This window comes from Camelus bactrianus, chromosome 21 (genome assembly GCF_048773025.1).
Source record: "Camelus bactrianus isolate YW-2024 breed Bactrian camel chromosome 21, ASM4877302v1, whole genome shotgun sequence".
NCBI classification, from domain to species: domain Eukaryota; kingdom Metazoa; phylum Chordata; class Mammalia; order Artiodactyla; family Camelidae; genus Camelus; species Camelus bactrianus.
Genome location: NC_133559.1, coordinates 1,198,279 through 1,219,831, shown reverse-complemented (window position 1 = coordinate 1,219,831; position 21,553 = coordinate 1,198,279). Strand labels below are relative to the sequence as shown.

The 21,553-nt window shown below is 54.1% G+C and overlaps 1 protein-coding gene across 6 annotated transcripts in view; it reads left to right on the top strand.

Annotated features, from left to right (window-relative positions):
- LOC123612202 (zinc finger protein 469) overlaps positions 1 to 21,553 on the top strand; it is a 240,556-nt gene that overhangs the window by 72,237 nt on the left and 146,766 nt on the right. The window lies entirely within an intron of this gene.

The window sequence follows — 21,553 nt, the reverse complement described above, 5'->3', positions numbered from 1 at the left end:
CAGGGAAGGGCTGGCTCTGAAAGGGATGGCGTCTGTGACTGTCAGAGGGAAGGAGCCACCAGCACCAAGTCAGGGAAGCTTGCGCCCCACCCAGGAGGCCTGAGCCGGGGAGGAGGGCTGCGTGGAGTACGGAGAGTTAGATGCGAAGACGCCGCAGGGAGCGGGAAGGGGCATTTAGCGGCTGCCTGCCATGGACCCCCAGGTGTGTCTCATACTTGCTGTCTTCCTGGGTCCTCACACCAGCCCGTTCACCTGGTGTCCCCTGCTTGTCGTGGACAGGAAAGTAAGGCTCAAAGAGGGCAGCCTGTTGCCGAGGCCATGCAGGCCCTGTCCCCACAAGGCACCTCCCCCAGATCCTGGCAGCCTCCATGGCCAGCCCCTCCTGCTCCTCAGGACTGGAGGCATGGCCTGTGCCTCCCACGGGGCGTCTTGGAAGGGACATCTCGCTCTGGAAGAGCGGTCACTCCTTGTCTGGGTCACATCCCATGTGGGTCTCAGAGCAGAAACATCTTGTTCATAATGTGTCAGTTTCTGCCACTGATGGACCTCAGAGCCTCGTGGCTGCCTCCCATTTCACTGTGATTTACTGTCTTGGACCACGTCACTGGAGCGTCACGTCTGGGAAGCTGGCTGTCCCCTCTCTTGAAGCCTTTGGGTACACCGTGCGAGGGGAGGGCTGCTGCTGTGGTTCCGTGGTGTTGGGAGGTGCACGCAGTGGATGGAGGAGACGGCAGCCCAGACCAGACCTTGGCCTTGGGTCCTGCCTCCGGACAGAAGGGTGAGGATGGGGCCCTGGGGCCACTGGAACAGAAGCAGGCAGGACAGCCTCTTCACACCGACCACCCACTATCTAGATTTTCATCTTTCTGTTCTCAGGGCTGGGTACACAGTAGGTGCTCAAACAGGTGTGTCATGTGGGACTCGATGCACAAAAGAAGCATGTCTTCCCCAAGGACATGTGGGCCCCAGTTTTGGGAAGACATGAGCAGCTTTGCATTTTGGACAAAGCCCTTCCCTGTTGTGTGAGCTGTCACTGCCGTGTAACAAACAATCCCAAAATGCAGCCGCTGAATGCTGTCTCACATCTGTCTGCCAGGAATCGGAGAGCAGCTTGGTGGGGTGGTGCTGGCTTCATGGTCCCTGAGTCAAGACGTAGGCTTGGGCTGGGGTCACCTGAAGGCCTGCTGGGGCCTGGAGGGTCTGCCTCCAAGCTCACAACTGAGGGACTCAGGCTGCCTATGCTCAGGTACCTTGGTCACCTGCCACATGGGCGGTCCCCAGGGCCCTGAGTCAGGGGAGCGAGGTGGGGCCCGCTGTGGCTTGCGACCTTCTCCTAAAAGCCACACAGTCACAGCCACATCCTCCGTTCGTTAGAAGCCAGTCGCCAAGTCCAGCCCACCCTCAGAGAGAAGGGAATTAAGCCTCACTTTCCAAGGAGGGAGCAGCCATGACCTCAGAGCATATTTAAAACCACTGCGCCCATCATTCATTCATCCACAGGTTACCTAGGGACCACCTGCAGCGTCCTCAGCTGTGGGGATGGAGCTGGCGTGCAGCCGTCCTGGAGCGCACCCTGCAGTGGGTGAGCGGACAGCACCTGGTGGGCTCCACGCCGTGTGGTGGGAGTCCTTCTCGGGGGAGGAGGCCGGGAAGGCTCTGGCAGGTGACGTCAGAGCAGAAGCTGCAGGGGGTGCTGGTCTCACCTCACGTGTCTAGAACCTTTTAAATTTATTTCATTCTAATCACTCTCACTTGAAGAGCACCTGTGGAGTGGACCGGACGACCGTGGCCTGGGCGCGGGGGCAGCTTGGGCCAGGGGAGGGAGTGGCCTGTGTGGATTTGGAGGGCAGGACTGCCTCTAACTTGACGGCTGGCTGAGGAGCCAGCCTCCAGACTGAAATCCGGGTTTGAATTCGGCTTTGTTCATCAGTGTTTCTGCGGGCTGAGTCCAGTCCCCAAACCCCGCCACGTCTCGGTCTCCTAAAAATAGGGGCGATCCTTGTGTGGGCTTCTCAGGGGGGCTGGGAGCACAGGTGTGATGGTGACAGGCCCACATGGCTCAGATTCTGGAAATGTCGACAGCGGCGGTGGGCGAGACCCAGCATGTGGCTGAGGGGACAGCTCCTCTATCCGCTCGCTCTGCTTGGAGAGGAACGTCACTGCCTCCTGGTGTCCTCTCAGGGACCAGCGTTGGCCAGGATTCCTCCAGGGCTCCTCTTAGTGTCTGGGCAGTGTCTGTGGGGTGGCCTGGTGGCCCACCTCTGGCCCGCACCCTCCCCGAAAATACCTCCCGGGCACCCGCTCTGGCTTCACCCCAGAGAGTTCAGGCTGCGTGCGGACCTCCGCCTGCTGCCTTGGCAGTGCCTGTAAGTGATGTTCGGAGGGCAGCCCGTCAGCTGCTGGGCACCTGTGCGTCCCGTGACCAGCCCTGGCTGCCCGCCCCCTCGTGCTCGGTTTCGAGTCCTCCCTCCCAGCACACCTCCCGGCCCCACCGCGCCACAGCCCCAGGGCCCCGGGCTCCTTGGTCACGGCCCGGCCTGCCTGGGAAGCCTGTGCCCAGCAGCCTCCCCGGCTCCCCCGCATCCGACAGGACGAAATGACCACGCAAGAGTGGACAGCGGTGCTTGCAGAGAAAGATGAGGTCTTTTCACTATAAAAAAGCTGTTTTTAGAGGCAAGTATCTGAGCCTCTCGGGAGGTGCCCCTGTCTTCGGTGGTGAGAGTAGACTGGCCGGGAAAGAGGCTGCCCTGAGCCTTGGGCCTCCGAGAATGGGAGGTGTGTGGGTCTGAGCCATCCTCCCCGGCCTTCGCGTCCGAGTAAAGGTGTGCCGCCCTGCCTCTCTCTCCTTGGACATTCTTTGGTGAGCGGCCCATCATTTTTTCAAGAACCGGCTGGCCCGGGCCCCCCAGATTTTCACAGCAAAGCAGGATCTGACTTTGGGGCTCCGACTTCCCACATGAGGCACTTGGGTAGGGGCATCTGGGAAGGGGACGGCGGTGCCCAGCAAGGTGCAGACAGGAGGAGCAGAACAGTCACACGGGGCCTTAGAAACCTCCCATCATTCTTGATTTAGGTTCTGCATTGCTTGCTGGATTCTGGGAAGCTCCCTTGGGCAGGGAACGGTGAGGAGCTGTGTGCCCTCGGTTCCCCGGGGTGGGAAGCCCGCAAGTGGGCCCACATGTTTGTTCTTGGCTTCTTGGTTGCCCAGAGCAACCAGAGTTCTCGTTTCTCTTTGGTGGAAAAACCGAAAGGGAGAAGGCAGAGGGGTGTGGGGGACCAGGGGCCAGGCTGAAACTGGGGAGGGTTCCAGTCCCGGCAGCCCCCAGAGGTTTCTCTCCACTGGGCTGAGTCCAAGATGGCATGTGCCTGAGGCTTGCCACGCCTCCGTCACCCAGTCATTCATGCACGCTTGTCACCCCCTTCTCCCGGTCCCAGCCCCCAGGAGCAGAGACTGTCAGCAAGCAAGGGGAAGTGTTCCTGCCCCCGGGGAGGATGACAGATGGATGAAAGGGACACGTGCAGTCAGGGAGGATCAGTAATGAGGTGGGCACACAGCGGTGGCATCACCAATCCCTGGCAGGCTTCCTGGAAAAGACAGCATCTGGGAAGCAGTTGGACTGAGCAGGAGGCAGCAGGGGAAGGGGAGGCAGAGTCGGAGTCGGCACCTGCCTGGTTCTCAAAGGCATCCCAGGAAGAGCAACAGCTTCATGTCCAGGAACTGGTCCGGTGCCTGGACGAAAGCCTTCCCTCGGAGCCTGGGAGAGGCCATCGCTCTGTCTCCTGTGTTCAGAGGGTGGACAGCTGTCCTCCGTCACTGGCTGAAGGCCAGCTCCGGGAAGAGAGTGCCTACTGCGCTCCACGGTCCCTCTGCTCCCCAGCTGAGCTAAGCGGGAAGACTCACCCTCTCACTGTCATTGGACCGAGGGTCTATGATACAAACAAAGTGTTTTTGAATGATTGGCCCAACCTCTGTTCTCCGTCCGCGCAGCCCGTGGGCTGGATGTCACAGGCACGCCAGGCGAGGGCAGCCAGGACAAGCGAACGGCTGCTGGTTTGCTCTGCCTCTCTGTGGTGAGGCGTCGGACGTGACTTTGCATCGGGTGTGACTTTGTCGAAGAATTCCAATAAGCAATGCTTGTTTTCGAGTCTTCCGGGAGATGTAAGACTCTCGGGTGCTGCGTGTGAACAGCTCTCGGCCCCCCATGGCTCTCCCACGGACGCCCTCCGCCCACGCTCTGGCCCACGTCCCTGACGCCGTCCACAGCTGCTCCAGATGCACGAGGGGGACAGAGCGAGTCCTCAGTGTGTACGGCGAGGTGGCCCGGCCATCCGAGCACCCTGTCACCCGGCAGGGGCCTGGGCAGTTCTGTGCAGCAAGAACAAGGCAGGTCCCCACTGTGTCCCCAGATGCCCTCCAGACCCCCGCCACCATCGTGGTCACCGCTGAGCCGCATGCTTCTCCTGGTCAGTCCTGTGGCCGAGAGCCAGCCCTGGCCCGCGCGGTGCCTCAGTTTACCCATCAGCACCAAGGCGGGAGCTCTTTTCTGGGAAGGGACCCACGGTGAACACATCACTGCCGCACATTCTTGCTTTGCATCCTCTTTTTTTTTTTAAACATATGTAACCCTTCAAAAATGCAGCATTGAAGACCAACCTCAGTTCGCAGGCCTTGGGTCAGATTTGGCTGAGGGCCCAATTTGCAACCCCTGGAAGGATGGTGCTGGTGGAAACAGCACCTGCCCTGGAGGGTCCCACGGAGGCGCCCCAAGCAGTGGCGACCCTGCCGGCTGGACAGGCATGGGCTCTCATGGCCACCCGCACAGCCCCGTGTTTTACCAGTGAGGAAACTGAGGGGTGGAAAGGCTGAGCACTTCCCCAGAGTGCCATGGCTACCAGTTGGCAGGGGCTCTGTCTAGGCCCCAGCCCGCCACCCGACACCTGTGCTACCGACATGCAGAGGTCAGGTGCAGGTTCCCCCGACCGCCTCGTCTTGACATAATCACATCTGCAAAGACCCTATTTCCAAATCGGGTCACATTCACAGGTACTGGGGTTAGAACCTTATTGTCTACTTGGGGGGAGGTAATGAAATTCAACTCCTAACTAGTATGAATTTTGGAGGAAGATGAATTTTTAACAAGTGAGTCATAGCCCCTTAGCATGCTCAAAGCCGCCAGGCCTCTGGGAGTCAGGGCACAGCAGGATTTGTGGGCACGTGAGCCAGGTGTGACCTCCCCCCCCCCCCACCAAGCCCTCCTCTGCTTCCCTTCACCTGCTGACACCAGGCCTTCCTCACCCTTGTGGCAGAAAACTGCCCAGAGGGAGGCAGGTGTAGAAAAGGAAAGAGATGGTCAGCTTCCAGCTTCTGAAGGGTTTTCTCCCCAAACGAGAGGGAGGGATACTTGTAAAAATGGCTAGAGACCGTGCTGGCCGGAGCACAGGGTGACCCGAGTAACGGGAGCCAGGCACAAGGTGTGGACAGAGCGAGGGCGGTCGGGCCGTTTCGGGTGCCTGGACGTCTCTGCTGCTGTCCCCCTCGATTCCACTTGGCTGCCTGGGATCCGACGGTCGTCGGGGTGGTCGTGCCATGGGGTTTTCCTTGAGAAGCTGGCGTGGAAAACGGAGTACCGGCAAGCGTCAACAGAGACCAGAGTGGGTGCCAGCTGTTTGCTTTGAAAGTGGAAAGGGGCTGGCACGGTCAGAGGGCTCACCGACGGCCCGAGCCTGCCTGTCCTGTGGGAGGGGCTCTGGCTGTCGGCCCGGCCGCAGCACACCACCTTCCCAGCGTCCCGAGGCCACTTGAGGCTGACGGGAAACTCCTGGACACAGGGTCTGAGGGAGCTCGTCACTTTAAGAAGAGAAACGGTGAACAAGGGAAACAATATCCAAAGACAGAACCTCAAGCCCTGGCGGAGAGGCTTCCTGATAGAAGTCAGCGCCTCAGGCCCTGAGCACCGCCCTGCTCGCTGGAGGAGCCTGGGAGGCCCTGGGGGGAGCACGGCCGGGCTCCTGCGGCCGGGCTGTCGGGCACCGCTCGGCTCCGCGCCCGCGGGCTTGGTTCCCAGCAGAGCTCCCCACTCCGGCTCTTTTGAAAGAGGCATTTTCAGGGATTCTAATCCTCCGGTCACACGTCGGCACAGCCCACCCTCAACCATCTCTTCCTCAGCACGCAGTGAAGGGGCCGAGCCCAGCCTGGCGGTCCTGCGGGCGGAGCAGAGGGCCTCCGAGTGACGCCAGAATTCCCCGTTAACTTTTGTTTGAGCCAGGAAAGCAGCTGGGGCTGGCCCCTCCGTGACACAGGCAGGGCCACCACACAGGGACAGCACAGCTCCCGTCTCCACGCCTGCTGCCAGGTGGCGAGTGTCAAGGACGCGCGCTCACTGGTTTTCTCTGAAGAGGAAGCAGGATTTTCTGAGCCGTCACGGAGCGAGGGCAGAGTGAGGTGTGTCAGGCGCTTACAGGCCGAAAAGCGATGGGTTTAACACAGCTCTGGAAGGAAGCCCCGGAGTCCAAGGGAAGTCTGCAGCGGAGCCAGGCCTTGGGAATATCCCGAGAAGAAGGGGGTCGGGGCCGTGGAGGGTCCTGGGGGGACACTGGGGTGGCCGAGAGGCATCTGTCCCCACAGCCTGAGGGGCAGACGGGGTGGGGGGGTGGCACTGCTGGCTCCGTGGTGCGGGGACCTGTAAGGAGGCCCTGGGCAGCACCAAGAGTGGCCAGGATGCAGAATCTCAGTGGAGATGGGTTTCTCCCCAGGGTGCGGGGAGTCACAAGGACCCCCAACTTGCTCCGTCTCCACTGTGATCCGAGCTCAGCCCGGGAGGAACAGGAGAGCCAGCACCCCCAGGAGGTACCATCCTGTGATGGTAATGGACCACCTGGCTGAGGGGCCCCAGCTTTTCCCACTGGGAAGCAGCCGGGTGTTCAAGGTTCCTGCAGCCACCGTAACAAAGCACCACAGACGGGGCCTCAAAACGACAGGAACCTACCCCTCCCAGCCCTGGAGCCAGAAGTCCGCAATCCAGGTGTCCACAGGCCGGGCTCCCTCCGGAGGCTCCAGGGCAGGGTCCTTCCTCCCCTCGCAGCCCCGGGGGGTCCGGGTGTTCCTGGGCCCGAGGCCGTGTCACCCCCGTCTCTGTTCCATCCTCCCGTGGCCACCCCCTCTTCCCCTGCCTCATTCTTCTAAGGATGTAAGCGCTTGCGGTCAGCCCTTAGCTAGAGACCGCTCACTTAACCACGTCCGTGAAGACCCCTTCTCCAGGTGGGACATCACTCCGGGGCCGGGCACAGGGCCCGACGTGTCCTTAGCTGCGCCTAGTGGTCGGTGACTGTTTGGTGAGATGCTTTGGGAAGGTGTAAATGTCCTGTGTTTCACTGTATTTCACTTGCTCACCACGATTTTCCGATTCTGTCATTTCTTCTACGTGTGTTAATGGGCATTCTACCACGGGGAGGGACTTTTCTTTCCTTCCATTTACTGATTTTTTTGGCTTATATATTTATATTAGTATGGAGTCACAGGTTTTATCAATTTATGGGTCATAACCCATTACTATTGTTCCGTACTTTGTGGCCAAATTTGTCCCAGATCTGGCCGGTGGGACCCCTTCAAACTGATGCCTGTGTCCTTTTGACACGTTCCTATCGTTCTTCAAGCACTTCCTTATTTTCTGGCAAAAAAAAACAAAAACAAAAAAAGACACTCCCAGCTCATCCTTTGCTTCCTCTGCTGCAGCCTGAAATGTGGCATTTTCCCCAAAAGCCTCCCTCGAGGGGCAAATGTGTGTCTGGAAACCAGGACCTGGTGCTGGGCGCGGTGGTGGCCACTGGTGAGCTCCACTTCCAGGGTTTCTCAGTGGCCTGACGGAGGAAGTGAGGGCGGGAGGGCGGAGACAAGACACGCCCGCAGGGGCCTCTCTCCGTCGCCCACGCACACACGTCTCGTGCAGGACCAGGAGCTTCCACCGGTACCTCCAGCTCCAGCCCTGAGCACCGGCTTCTTCTCTTCTCCCTTTCATGCCCACAGCCCCTCCTCCAACGGCGGGAAACCTGGCTTCCATTATCCTCAACATGTTCACTTATTTGCTCAATCCTAGAATAAACAGAAAATGGTTTCAGAATTGCTAACCCCTGACTGCCACTGTGAAAAATAAGGCTATTAACCTGAGTTCAATATTTCTTACCTGTCTTTTTGTCTTTAATCAGAGTGCTGTTCAAACGTTACGTGGGTGAGTTTCCCTCCCCGAACGTTAATCATCTGAAATACTGTTAGGTTCTTCTGAGAGTCACCACCCCAGCTTTTTTATTTTCAGTATGGATTCCACAGTTCTCTATACACAAGCGTACTCAGAGCACTTGCCAGGGGTGAACCTGCACTGATACCTCAGCATCAGCCGAGGTCCCACGTCCGCATTAGGACTCACTCGCTGTGTCGCACATTCTGTGGATTTGGACAAGTGTGTAACGACACGTATCCATCATTATCGTGTTGCACAGAGTTGGTTCACTGCCCTAAAAAGTCTCTGCCCCACCTGTTCACCCCTCCCCCCCAGCCCCCCACAAACTGATCCTTACGTCTCCACAGTTTTGCCTTTTCCAGAACGTCGCATGGCTGGAGCCACACAGTGGGAAGCCTTTCCAGACTGACTTCTGTCACTTGGTCACATGCATTTAAGTTTCCTCCACGTCTTTTCACGGCTTGACAGATCACTTCTTTTTAACCCTGAACAATATCTCGCTGTCCAGATGTGTCCATTCACCTACTGAAGGACGTCTTGGTTGCTTACAGATTGCCAATTACAAGTTGGCAGTTACGAATAACGCTGCTCTAAACACCCATGTGCAGGTTTTTGTGTGGACGTAAGCTTACAACTCCTCTGAGTAAACACCAAGGGGCACCACTAGTACATGGCATGATACGAGCATGGTGAGTTTTGTAGGAAACCACAAATGCCTCCCAAGGTGGCTGCAGCACTTACGTTCCCACCGGCTGCGAGTGAGGGTCCCTGTTTCCACACTCTTGCCAACGTCTCCTGCCGTCAGTGCTCGGGATTCGGGCCGTTCCCACAGGTGCATGGTGGTGCCTCCCTGTTGTCTTAGCTTGCATCTCCCTGATGACATGTGATGTGGGGCATCTTTTCAGATGCCTATTTTCCATCTGCGTATCCTCTTTGGTGAAGGGGTCTCTTGAGGTCCTTGGCCCATTTTTCAATCGCGTTGTTTTCTGATTGTTGAGTTTTAAGAGTTCTTTGGATATTTAACATTCCTTTATTAGATGTATCTTTTGCAAATATTTTCTCCAAGTCTGAGCTTGTCACCTCCTTCTCTTGACAGTGTCTTTCATGGAGCAGAAGTATTTAATTTAATGAAGTCCAGTCTTATTATCTGTGTCATAGATCATGCCTTTGGTGTTGTATCAAGGTCATTTAGGTTTTCCCTATGTCCTCTCCTAGAAGGTTGTATTAGTGTATCTTACATTTAGGTCTGTGATCCATTTTGAGTTAAGTTTTTCTCAAGGGTGTAAGGTCTGTGTCTAGATTCCTTTTCTGCATGTGGATGTCCAGTTGTCGCAGCTCCATTTGTTGGAGAGACTACCTTTGTTTCATTGCATTGCCTTTGCTCCTTGGCCAAAGACCAGTTGACTGTACTTACAGGGGTCTAATTTGGGGCTCTTTATTTTGGTCCATTGATTTATTTGTCTGTTCTTCTGCCAGTACCACGCTGTCTTGATTACTGTAGCTTTACAGTGAGTTATGAATTTGGGTAGGGTCAACTTTTTCTTCCCTTTCAATATTGATTTGGCTCTTCTCAGTGTTCTGCCTCTCCATATAAACTTTAGAATCAGTTTTTCCCTACCCACAGAATAAGTTTCTCGAATTTTAATTGGGACTGCATTGAATGTCTAAATCAAGTTGGGAAGAACCGGCATTATAACAATACTGAATTTTCCTATCCATGAACATGGAGTATCTCTCCACTTACTTAGTTCTTCTTTGATTTTGTTTGTCAGAGTTTTGTAGTTTTTCTTGTACAGATCTTATATATGTTTTAGTAGATTTATGCCTTAGTATTTTGTTCTGGGGGTGCTAATGTAAGTGATACTGTGTTTTAACTTCAAATTCCACTTATCTGTTGCTGGTATGTAGGAAAGTGGTTGACTCTGCATAGTAATGCTGTGTCCTGCCACCTGGCTGTCATTGCTTGTTGGCTCCAGGAGGTCGTTTGTTGGATTATTTGGTGGTCATTTGGATTTTCTACATAGACATTCGTGTCATCTGTGAACAGACATGGTTATATGTCTTCCTTCCCAATCGGTATTCTTGTCTTGTCTTGATGCATTAACTAGAACTGCCAGCGCGATGTAGAAAAGGAGTGGTGAGAGAACATCCTGGCTTTGTACCTGACCTTAGTAGGAAAGCTGTAGGTTTCTCACCATGAAGTATGATGTTACATAGCTTGACTGCAGGTTTAGGGCTAGGGTTAGGGCTAGGTTTAGGGCTGGGGTTAGGGTTAGCTTTTGGTCTAGGGTTAGAACTACGATGAGCGCTTTGTTCAGGGCTAGGTTGAGGGCTAGGGTTAGGTTTAGTTTTAAGGTAGAGCTACGATGAAGGCTAGGGTTAGGGTTAGGGTAGACCTGTGATGAGGACTAGGTTGAGGTCTAGGTTGAGGGCTGAGTTGCGGGCTAGAGTTAGGGTTAGGGTTAGGGCTAAGTTTCGGGCGAGGGTTAGGGCTAGGTTGAGGGCTAAGGAGTTTTCCCAGGTACCTGGTGCATCCAGGTATGTAGATTCAGATCTTCTGTTTCTGAATGTTTCACTGCATCTTAGTTTTTCCTTTCAGTGATGCAAATTATACGCAGTTGGCTCTTACTGCCTGTCTTCTATTTTGACTTCTTTTTCTTGACACTTTCTGCTTCTTTACTTTATCTCATTTTTATCCCCTTGGTTGATTTCCTGTTCTTCTTCAATGGTATCATTCAATTTTCATTCAATTCTTTTCTCTTCGAGGTACCTTTTAATTTTGTCTTCATTTTGTATGTGGTTCTGTCATTTTCTTCTGTTTCTGTCTCCATTTATCAGTGTCACTTCTTACTGAGGTTTTGTGTGTGTGTGTGTGTCCATTTCTGTTCCTACTTTTGGAATTTACATCTCAAGGTGATTATCATTTACTCAGATGCTTGTTTGAGAGTATTTAATTTAGTTTGAAGTGTTATGTTACTGTTTCCTTCTGCTGCATTTTCATTGGGGGGAAAATACTCTCTTTGTCACCTGAAATACTTTGATCCCCATATCCTTTGGTTAACATTGTCCCAACATTCCAGCTCCTCTGTCTGACAGAGTGTGTGTGCATGCATGTGTGTGCACACCCAGACACACACACAGGAAGAGAGATCTGTATTTCTGTGTGATGACTCTAAAAGTAGCTGACTCAGGATGATAATGGAAAATCTAGAAGCCTGGACTTCTGGACTATTCCTTTTTGTTTGTTTGTTTGTTTTGACCCCCTTCAAAGGGGCCAAATTCTTCATTTTATAAATGAAAACTTTTTACGTATCTGCACTCTATGGGCAGGGTTGGTGAGTTGGAGCTGTTTACATAATTCTGAGTCCGAGAGTGCACTCTCTTGTACAGATAACAAGAGCCTTTGGGGTGAGCATGGGGAAGGGGCTGTGTTCTCTCTGCCATGTGTTCACACCTTGTGAGTTCCTACACTTCTCTCCTGATTTTTTTCCCATCACCATGCCCTCTCCCAAGAGCCCTGACCCCTCCTCCCCCAGAAGAATCTCCTCTCTGAGACAGTCTTGTTGAATCCCACGTGCCCGTCTAAGAGCCTTTCCTGTAGTCAGTGCTCTAGTTAGCACTCTTTTTCTATTTTCACATTTACAATGGACTTTCTTTCTGGGAGTGATTTGAGCTCAGTCTCCACTTCTGTTTTCCATGCAGCTTTTCCAGACTGTCTACTCTCACCCAGCTTTCTGCAGTGGGAGCTCAAGAAATAGCCCTGTTTAAAATGAGTGTTTATTTTTCTATCTACAGATAGTTTTTTTTTTTTTTAATGTTTAGTATTCTTCATCATGTAGATATGGTGAAGGCATGGGATTCCTGTGGATTCGCTCTGGTTGATCTGTGTGATTTTTAGAGGATGTTTGGAGAGATTTGGAATTAGGTGGCCACTGTTATCTCAGCTGCCAGGATGTCCCAGCGCCTGCCCCACGTCTTTTTAATAGGGAACCGTTCATACCCCGAAATGAATAACCTTGAGGAAGTACTAAGGTTACTTTTGAATGAAAAAGAGCCAAGAATCTGGGCACAGGTATTACATACAAGGGAACGTGTGTCCACTCAAAACTCACCTACTCCATAAAGAGGCTGTGTTCCCCCAGAAAGGGTTCATTGATCGCCTCTTGACAGGCGTGTACCGGAGTTTTCTCCACGGCTGCCCCCTCTGCGCTCGGCGCACAGCAGGGATTTCACGGAGGGCGCTCTCTGTGCGGGCCACGTTAGCTTTTCGCTTAGACTTTTTGACATTTCAATGTGCATTTCTCTATGTGAGGAGCCAGGACCTTTCTTGGGATACTGAAAGAGGAACGCTAATGGCCCCCACTAGAATCATAGATTTTTCTACTTCTTTTAGTCTGTTGACTTTTTAATGAATAAACACAAACTTAGGATTCGAATCTTTTTCTGATGGATTAACCATTTTATCAAGAGGAAATGCCCCTCTGTGTCTGGTACGCGTCCCTCTTTAAAGCTCCTTGTAATATTAATATAACTACATCAGCTTTCTTTCGTTTACTGCTTGAATGCTTTCTTATTCCATATTTTGATTTTGCAAACTTCCTGTCTTATGACTAAAGTGTGTCTATTATAATCAGCATAAAGATGGATTTGGGTGTTTAGATTTTTACCTAGTCTTTAACAATCTTAAATTGGAGGAGTCCATTTACATTTAATAAATTACTAAAATATTTGGATTTGTACCTGCTGCATTTTTTCCTATTTAATTCATCTCTTTTTTATTCCTCTTTCTCTCATGGCTTTTTAGGGAACCAATAAAAATTTTATTGTTTCATTACTTCCATCTGTATTAATTTTTGCTAGTCTTTCAGTGGTTGCCCTAGAGATTAAGACAAGCACACTTATCTATTACAGTATAATGTAAATTATTACCTTTCCCTGGTAACACTAGAAACTTAGAATAACAACTCTCTTTAAACCCTACCGCCTTCTGTGTCTCTGTGGTCACGCATTTTAATTCTACAAGCACTTTAAAGCCTACAGTTCACTCCAGTCGTTGCTTTGTACGGCCAGTATTCAGGAGATAGTCATGTGTGTTTATCCATAAGTTGACTCTTTCTGTTGCTTTCTGCTTCTTCCAGCAATTCCGTGTTTTTTCCTGTGGTCGTTTGCCTTTTGTGCGAAGAACTCTCTCCCTTCTGCTTGCCTGAATGTGTCTTTATTTCACCTTCATTTCTGAAAGATATTTTAAATAGGCACAGAACTCTAGGTTGGTGGATGCTGCCTGAACGATGTCACTCTATTGCCCAAGCACTTCCATCATTGCTGCTGAGAAGTCGGCTGTCAGTCTCACTGCAGCTCCTCCGAAGGTGATGAGTCTTTTCTCTGGTTACTTCCAACATTTTGCCTTTGGTTTTAAGAGGCAAATATGTTGTGCCCAGATGCGACTTCCTTTGTATTTATCACGGTTATGATTTTGTGGAGTCTGGAGCGTTTATTCATTTTACTGTCTTTTCAAATAATGAAAATAAATATTTTCTTTGTCATTTGTTATCTCTTCTTCTGAGACTCCAGTTACTGCATCTTAACCTTTCAACCATCTCCCACTTGTCTCCACCGTTTTTTTCTGTATTTTTTATTATTTTTTCTCTTGCTTCAAGTTGGTTATGTTCTGTTAACCTATTTTCTAGTTTATCGGTTCTGTCTTCTGCTTTGTCTAATCTGTATTCTTCATGTCCGTATATTGTGTTTTTTTAATTGAAGTATAGTTGATTTACAATGTTGTATTAGTTTCTGGTGTGCAGTATAAGAGATTCAGTTATACATATTTTCATGAATTGAAAGCTTACTACAAGCCATTGAAAAAGTCCCCTGTGCTATACAGTAGGACCTTGTTTTATATATGGTAGTTTGTATCTGCTAATCCCAAACTCCTAATTTAGCCCTCCCCTCACTTTTCCCTTTGGTAACCATGAGTTTGTTTTCTATGTCTGTGAATCTTTTTCTGTTTTGTAAATAAGTTAATTTGTGTCATTTTCATTAGATTTCACATATAAGTGATAGCATGATATTTGTCTCTCTCTGACCTACTTACTTCATTTAGTACGAGAATCTCTAAGTCCATCCATGTTGCTGCCAGTGACATTATTTCATTCCTTTCTATGGCTGAGTAGGATTCCACTGTGTGTGTGTGTGTGTGTGTGTGTGTGTGTATCACGTTTTCTTTATCCGTTCATCTTCAGCTACTGTATTTTTTTCCTTCAGTTCTAGGATGCCCTCTGGGGAATTTCTCCATCTTTCCCTCTGTTTTCTTGCACTTCCTCAGCACAGTTATTTTTAAAGTCTTTGCCTGAGAAATCTGAGACCTGGATCACTTCTGGGCCTATTGGTGAGATCTGTATTTTCTCTTGGTTTTTGATCATTTGGTCCTGTCTTTTGTCATGACAGGTAATGTTGATTGAATGGTAAACATTGAAGAAAGCACATTGTAGAGACCCCTGCTGGTGTAATTTCTTCTAAGAAGGTCTACCCTTCGTTCTGCTAGGAGCTCAGGCTCCTCTAGCTACCTTCTGGTCCTTCAGGGTTTCCATCAAGAGCCTGATGTGTTCCTTTCCCTCGCTTTGGTGGCCACTAATGTCTAGACTTTGCCATGACTCTGCTTCTCCGGGGCCTTCCACATAACCCCAGCATTCACCACCTGACCCCAAGTGGAACCTGGCCAGGTCCTCAAAGCCCCCAGCTCCCCACCGTGAGCTCTGCCGATTCTCTGCCCCAGCCGGTGGCCCCCTGGGTACAGAGCCACGTGTTTCTCAGTCTCCTTCAAGCACCCGCAGTTGGCAGGAGCTCCCTGAGGGAGAGTTGCTGCTGGAGTCAGCACCACCCCCCCCCCGGGCCTCTCCTCGCCCAGGCTCTCCTCCAGCTCACACCAGCTCAGCGGCTCCCCACGGCTTCCGACAGATGGTTCTGGGTCCTAGAGTGGTTTCTTGTCACTCTCAGTAGGAGCTATGGCCTCGCACCAGCTCCTGTCCCCACCAGGATCCTGTTGTCGGGATTCTGAAGCAGGCGGCTCCATGGTGCCCTCTGATGGGCATGACCTCAGCAAGACTGGGAAGACACCTGCCACGGGGGCCAGATGTCACCCCCAGCTGGGGCGGGGGGGGGGCAAAACCTGGAGCATTGCTCATGAGTAGAAAGCTCGTGAGGTCTCAGCTCTGCTGAGATGCTCTGGGGATTCCATGATGGGCAGAGTGAGTCTTGAGTCCCTGACTTCCCGCCATAAGAGAGCAATGCAGCAGCTTTCCTGTCCCACCAAAGTTGCTGGAGGGAAGTGACAACAGGTGACAGAATTTGACTTCGCACTCTCTGAGAGGCCTTGGGGGAACTGGGGGTTGTCCCTCAGCGCTCATGAGGTGATTTGTGTCACACGTCTCATTTAATCCTTGTGACGGCTGTGAGGTCGTTACTGTTGTGGCCCCATTTCACAGATGAGGAAGACGAGGTGAGAGACGGCATTGCTACTTTATGTGACAGGGCTGGAATTGGAACTGGGTCTACTGGCTCCAAGCCTGAGTTCTGAACCCTCACTGGGCCCAGCTCCCGGTGTGGACGTGGGCCAGGAGCTCCCTGGAACCTGTTGCCCCAGGGTTCTTCCTGCTCCCTGCTTCCCAGATCAGCTCTCACCTCCTCTTTGTCTCTGAAGCCCTACTTGGATCCGGCTCCCGCTTGCATCCTCGAGTCCACAGCGCTGGCTTCCACGTGTCTGCCAGCCTGCTCCCAGCCTGTGCTGGGTACCAGGCCCACATGGCTCAGTGAAGGCATGGGTCCTGGGACCCTCCGGCAGGCCCGTGGCCATGTCATCTGTTGAGGACAAAGCAGGGCTCGTAGGAGAGAACTGAGGGCCTGGGGGAGGAAAGGTCAGCCTCAGGAAGTTGTCTTTTCCTGGCCTTGGAACCTGCCAGGGGCGAGACCGCCCACCGCTCCAAGTGGTGTCTGGTTAGGGCACTGGAACTCGGTCTGCGGCTGCGCCATAGGGTGGAGGAAAGAGGGTGTTTCAGAAAAAGTGTGCAGTGTTATAGGGAAAATTCATAGTGATAGGACAGGCGGGGAGGGCAGGGAAGAGTGTGTGTGTGTGCACGTGTCTGCATGTGTGTGACTGTGTACATGTGTGCACGTGTGTGTGACCTGCGTACATGCCTGCATGTGTGTGTGCCATGTATCTGCACTGTATGACTGTGTGCATTCTGCGTGTGTGTGACTGTGTCTGCACATGTGTGGCCGTGTGCACGTGTCTGCACCTGTGTGATTGTTTGTGTGTCTGCATGTGTGTGCGTGTACACATGGTCCCCAGCACAGGCCTTCCCCTCCTCCTCCTCTGGCCACGGTCACTTCCAGGAGCTGGACTGGGACAGGGAGGCTCCAGGAGGGGACGCAGGACTGAGGCCCCGACTCTACCGTCTGTGCCCCGGGCCCCTTGGTGCTTCCATTCCTCACCCCAACTCAGGGCCTGGGGCCCCGGCAAAGGGGCCCTGACTCCCTGCTATGTCACCCCCACTCCCTGGCCTCTGCCCAGCTCCCTGATGGCTTCCCCTTGCCCCAGACCCCTTGAGTTTCTTCAAATATTTTTTAAATCACCTTTGATGGCACCCTCATGAGGCTTTGTTCCTGATTTCCCAATGGCTGCGCTCTGCTGAGTCCATGAGGGCTAGACTCAGATTTCGCCAAGGCCTAAACGGGAGACATATCTTTCCCTTTATCTGAGAATCTTGTTCCATGTCGGCGCTTCAAGGGACGGTGTAGATAAAGAGTCCTGTTTCTAATCAAAAGAAGAGAATCGGGGGCCAGGCAGGGTCAGGGACATGCGGGGAGTGGGGAGGTCCCAGGGGAAGCTGGCATCTGCTCGGGGCTTTGCAGGAGGAGCTGAGTGTTGGGGGTATGAGGGGTGCAGACGGGGCCATGCCCTCCCCGAGGGACCTGCAGGCTCCAGCGGCCAGACACAGGGGTGCTCTCCAGCGCTTGATGTTGGGGGCCCGGTGCTGCGATGTGCCTGCAGTGAGTCCTTCCTCATGGGCTCATGTCCCCCTGAAACCACACCCAGAGCTTCCCCAGGGGTGTGCATGTGTGTGCGTCTGTGTAGAGAGTTTAAACGTCTTCCACCCTGTTAAAATCTGGGCTCTTTCTGGACAGTGGTTGTGGGTTGAACTGTGTCCCCAAAGGCCACGTTCAGTCCTAACACGCCCTCCATGTCCACGTGACCCTGTTTAGAAAGAAGGACTTTCCCGTTAGGTGGGTCCTTTAACAAAAGGAGAAGAGTCACATGGGGAGGGGCATGTGCTGGCAAGACAGAGGTTGGGGTGATGGGGCTACCAGTCCAGGATCGGCAGGGACCCCCAAGTTTCCCGGGAGCCACCAGAGGCTGGGAGATGCCAAGTGTCACTCAAACCTCTGGAAGGACCCAGCCACCTGACACTGGGTTTGGGCTTCCGGCCTCCGGACGGGGAGAGAGTGCCCTTCCTGTTGTCGAAGTGCCCTGTCCTCTGTAACGGCCCCAGGATGTGTATGGCGGTCCTTCCGGGAGGGCAGCAGCTGAGGGCTGAGGCCAGGACCTGCCGCGGCCCTGGCGGTCCAGGCTCCCACTGCCCTGCCCGCCGCTGCCGTGTTATTCCTGTGGCTTCTCTTCCTTTTGGCCTTTGGCTATTTCACATTCTTACTTCCCACCCCTACTGACTTCACCTCAGCGTTCAGAAGTGTGCTTTTCAAAGCCAGGGGCATTTGGAGAACTGTTCCAGCAGGTGGTAAGTTGAGATTCTTGTCCTCACACCTGGAGAGGCCCCTCCCGCTGGCCCTCCCTCATCTCGGGAGCCCCCAAGCTTTGCGATGTCTGCTCAGGAGACAGCGGCCGGGTCTCATGGGTGTTTCCCAAACCCACCTGCAGCCCGTGAGGCACAGCCAGGACGATGCCTGGGCCCCAGATGGAGCTGGGTACACATCCGTGGAGGTGGGTGGTGGGCATCCCCGCTGTCTTCCTTGCCCTGGCCCAGGTGGCCGACACAGGCCCCCAGTGCCCTGCTCAAGGTCCGCCCTGACTCCTAATGGCATCTCTGAGGGACCTGGCCCCTCGCTCACCAGATGCCCACAGGGATGGAGGATGTGTTCGTTGGTTGGGGCAGCTGAAACAAAGGACCAGATGACTTAAAACAACAGCAAGGTGTGGGCGGTGAGGCCTGTTCCCTCGGGGGGTCTCTGGGGGAGGAGCCGTCCTTCCTCTCCAGCTCCGGCGGCCCGGGTCTGGGTGCAGCAGGCCAGCGCAGGGCACACGAGGGCGCCGTCTGGGACCCGGGCCTGTGTCCTTGGGCGCGTCTTCCTCGGCTGAAGCTGGGCTCGCAGCGCCAGCGTGATTGTCACAGGACTCCCGGGGACGGTTCTGGGGGCTCAGAGACCGTCTGACTCTTCCTTCCCGGGAGTTGGCTCCGGCAGACAGTGCTCCCGGGAAAAGACGCTTTCGTAGCGGATTGTGGAGGTTGAGCCTGAACTTCCTGGAACTGCAGCGCCTGCGTGTTTGTAACGCAGGCACACTAAGGAATTTGGGAAACACGGGAAAGTAGATAGATGAGCAGAAAGACACCCAAAAACAACTGTTATTCATGTTTCTGCGTATTTACTTTCAGTCTCTCTTTTTTTCTGTGAATTGTTTCAGTAGTTGAGACTGAGCTGGAAAACAGTCTGTGCAGAGCTCGCAGGAGACTTGGCTGGGTCAGCCATCAGAAATGGGCCTTGTTTTTCAGTGCAAGACATGAAAGTTTGGCAGCGGGTCCTGGTGCACTGGGAGACGGGGGTTCGAGTCTGCGTCGGAGGACAGATCGGCACACGGGCTGGGAGGGGGGCCGCGAGCCGGCCCATCTAGGTGGGAGTTGAACCATCTGCTGTCCGTGCTCAGCGAACAGCACTGGACCCATCACATCTCCGAGGATGGCCGTCTATTCTGAGACTTCAAACATTAACAGACTGATTTTGCATCTCACCAAAAGGAAGCAACCAAAAGGAAAATTAAAAGTCAAAACCAGGGTGAAGAGAGAAAGTCAATGGAAATATTTACACCAGTTTCCCCATATTTTCCTCGAGAAGAGACCCCCAGGAGACTCTGCTGAAGGCCTTGACTGAACAGTGAGTTTGCAAACAGGCCCCAGCCGTCCTGTGGACAAGCCGCTTCTGAAGCAAATGGCCCGATGGCAGGAAAGGCCAGCTTCTGTGGACATGCAGTGAGAGAGGTGACCGGCGGTGACTTGGAGGAAAGGGAAGCAGCAAGCTGTCTGCACGTGCCAGGGGCTTTCGGCAGAGCTCCCGCTGCCGGGTCTGACCGAGTTCTTAGTTGTCTTTGAGTGAAAGGAGTTCTTCCTGCAGGAGCTCTGTGCTGCAGTGGCTGGGGAGGCCCCGAGCCAGGCCCAAGGGCAGCGGGAGCTTTCCCCAGTGGACGGGGGGGGGCTCCCTGTGATGCGGAGTTTGTGCCCGAGAGAGGGTGTGTGTGGGCATCTGGGCAGTGTGTGTGCATGCGATGCAGGACTTCGGTCTCCCCCCACCCCCGCCCCCCACCTCGCCAACACACGGCTTCCTCCAACAATGGCATCTCTGTACGTTTCTTCCTCTTCCTCTGTGGGGCCTGAGGCCCAGTGACAGGCCTGTCACACTCACCCTGACCTCCTGCCCCTGGTGGGTCCCTGGCAGGGACACTGGGGCAGTTGACCCTTCCCCAGGGCATGCTCTGCTCTGGAGACTCTGGGCATATTGGTTGAGTCTGGGCCCACCGCCACAGGTGCCCTTTTTGGGGTCCTTTTTGTCCCTGTCCTGCTCTGCCTTCCGAATGGAAGGGTCCCTCGTGCCTGTGTCTCCAAATTCCAGACAGCCGAGCAGTGCCTCTGACTTCTCGTCCCACTGAGACCCCAGGGAGGAGAGGACAGCAGAGCCGTCCCCCACCTCCCACGGAGGCCAGAGGCACAGCCAGCTTATTGCAGAGAAGATGCAGCGCAGGAGGTGGCCCCAGAGACAGGCCCCGGGTCGGGGTTCGGGGGACGGGGGTGAGTTTTATTTGGAAAGGTGGCCCCAGCAGGTCTGGGGATAGGAGGAGCAGCAACTGTGTAGACTGGACTGCTGGACGTGTAGAGGGGCCGTGTGGACTGGACAGCCCGTGGGCACCTGGGGACCCTGAGGAGGTGCGGGGCATCTGTCCTCAACTCCCCTCCGTTACTGGGGGGCTGCAGCCCCCACACCACCGTCCTGCAGAGAGCACGCCGGGCAGCAGCTCGGTTCGGGCGGCCTCCCTTCTCTCCTGGTATTACTGTGGGGATGGAATTAGAGCTTTGCACACGTGGCCACATGGCTGTGTCAGCTCTTACTGGGGTGTTTAAAACACAGAATTTGAGACCCTAAAACATCCTTGGTGGTGGGAGAGTCACGTTGGGGTTGGTCCTTTTTCCATGCAGCGTCCAAAGTCCTTCCCGGCTCCTGGTTCCCAGGATACGTGGCCGTGACCTTGAGCAAGGTGGGCGTGGCTTTCCCTGAGGAGCCCTCGACCGTGTGATGCTCGGAGCTGTTCCTCCGGGCTACGAACTCCCTGCTTACCTGCACCCAAGCCTTCTTAGCTCGCGGACAGGGCAGGGGGAGCGGGGCTTGGGGTCTGGCCGCAAAGCAGGCCCACATGGCCAACCCCCGGCCAGGTGCAGGCGGGCTGGGGCACCCTGCCCTCTGTCCTGTCCTCCTCTGCTGGACCCTGAGCTCACTCAGCCTCCAGAAGCCTGGCCCCTTCCCGCCGCCCAGGGACGACACTTCAGGCCCAGCCCGGGAGACCAGATAGCCACGCACACTGCGCGTGAAGGGTAGGTGCGTGGAGAGCGCCTCGGCTGCAGGCCGGGCAGGTGTCTTCCTCTGCCCCCAGGGGACCCCGAGCTGCTCCTCCCATGCTCCGGTCTTGGAGCCTGATTCTGCTTGTTTCCTTTGTGTGACTTAGGAGAAGACCCCAACCTTCTCGCTGGGACCACCCCACCGAGGTCAGTGGTCTGTTAGCTTCCTTTCCCTCCCTGCCCGCATCCCAGAGGGTGAGGCTGGGTGGATCTGAGACCCCCAGGAGGCTGGCCTGGCACTCTCTTCCCCGCCTGGGTCTTGGGACCCCCTTGGAATTCCTTCTGGAAGATTGATACCAGCCACCTTGAAAGGGCCCTGCACGCTGGGAAGCATTGAATGCCTTGTTCTGGAGGTTTCCGCAGGAGGGCAGGGCCATGTGCACAGGTGTCCTAATGTACAACAGTCAGTCTCCCCAGCGACAGGTGACTTGA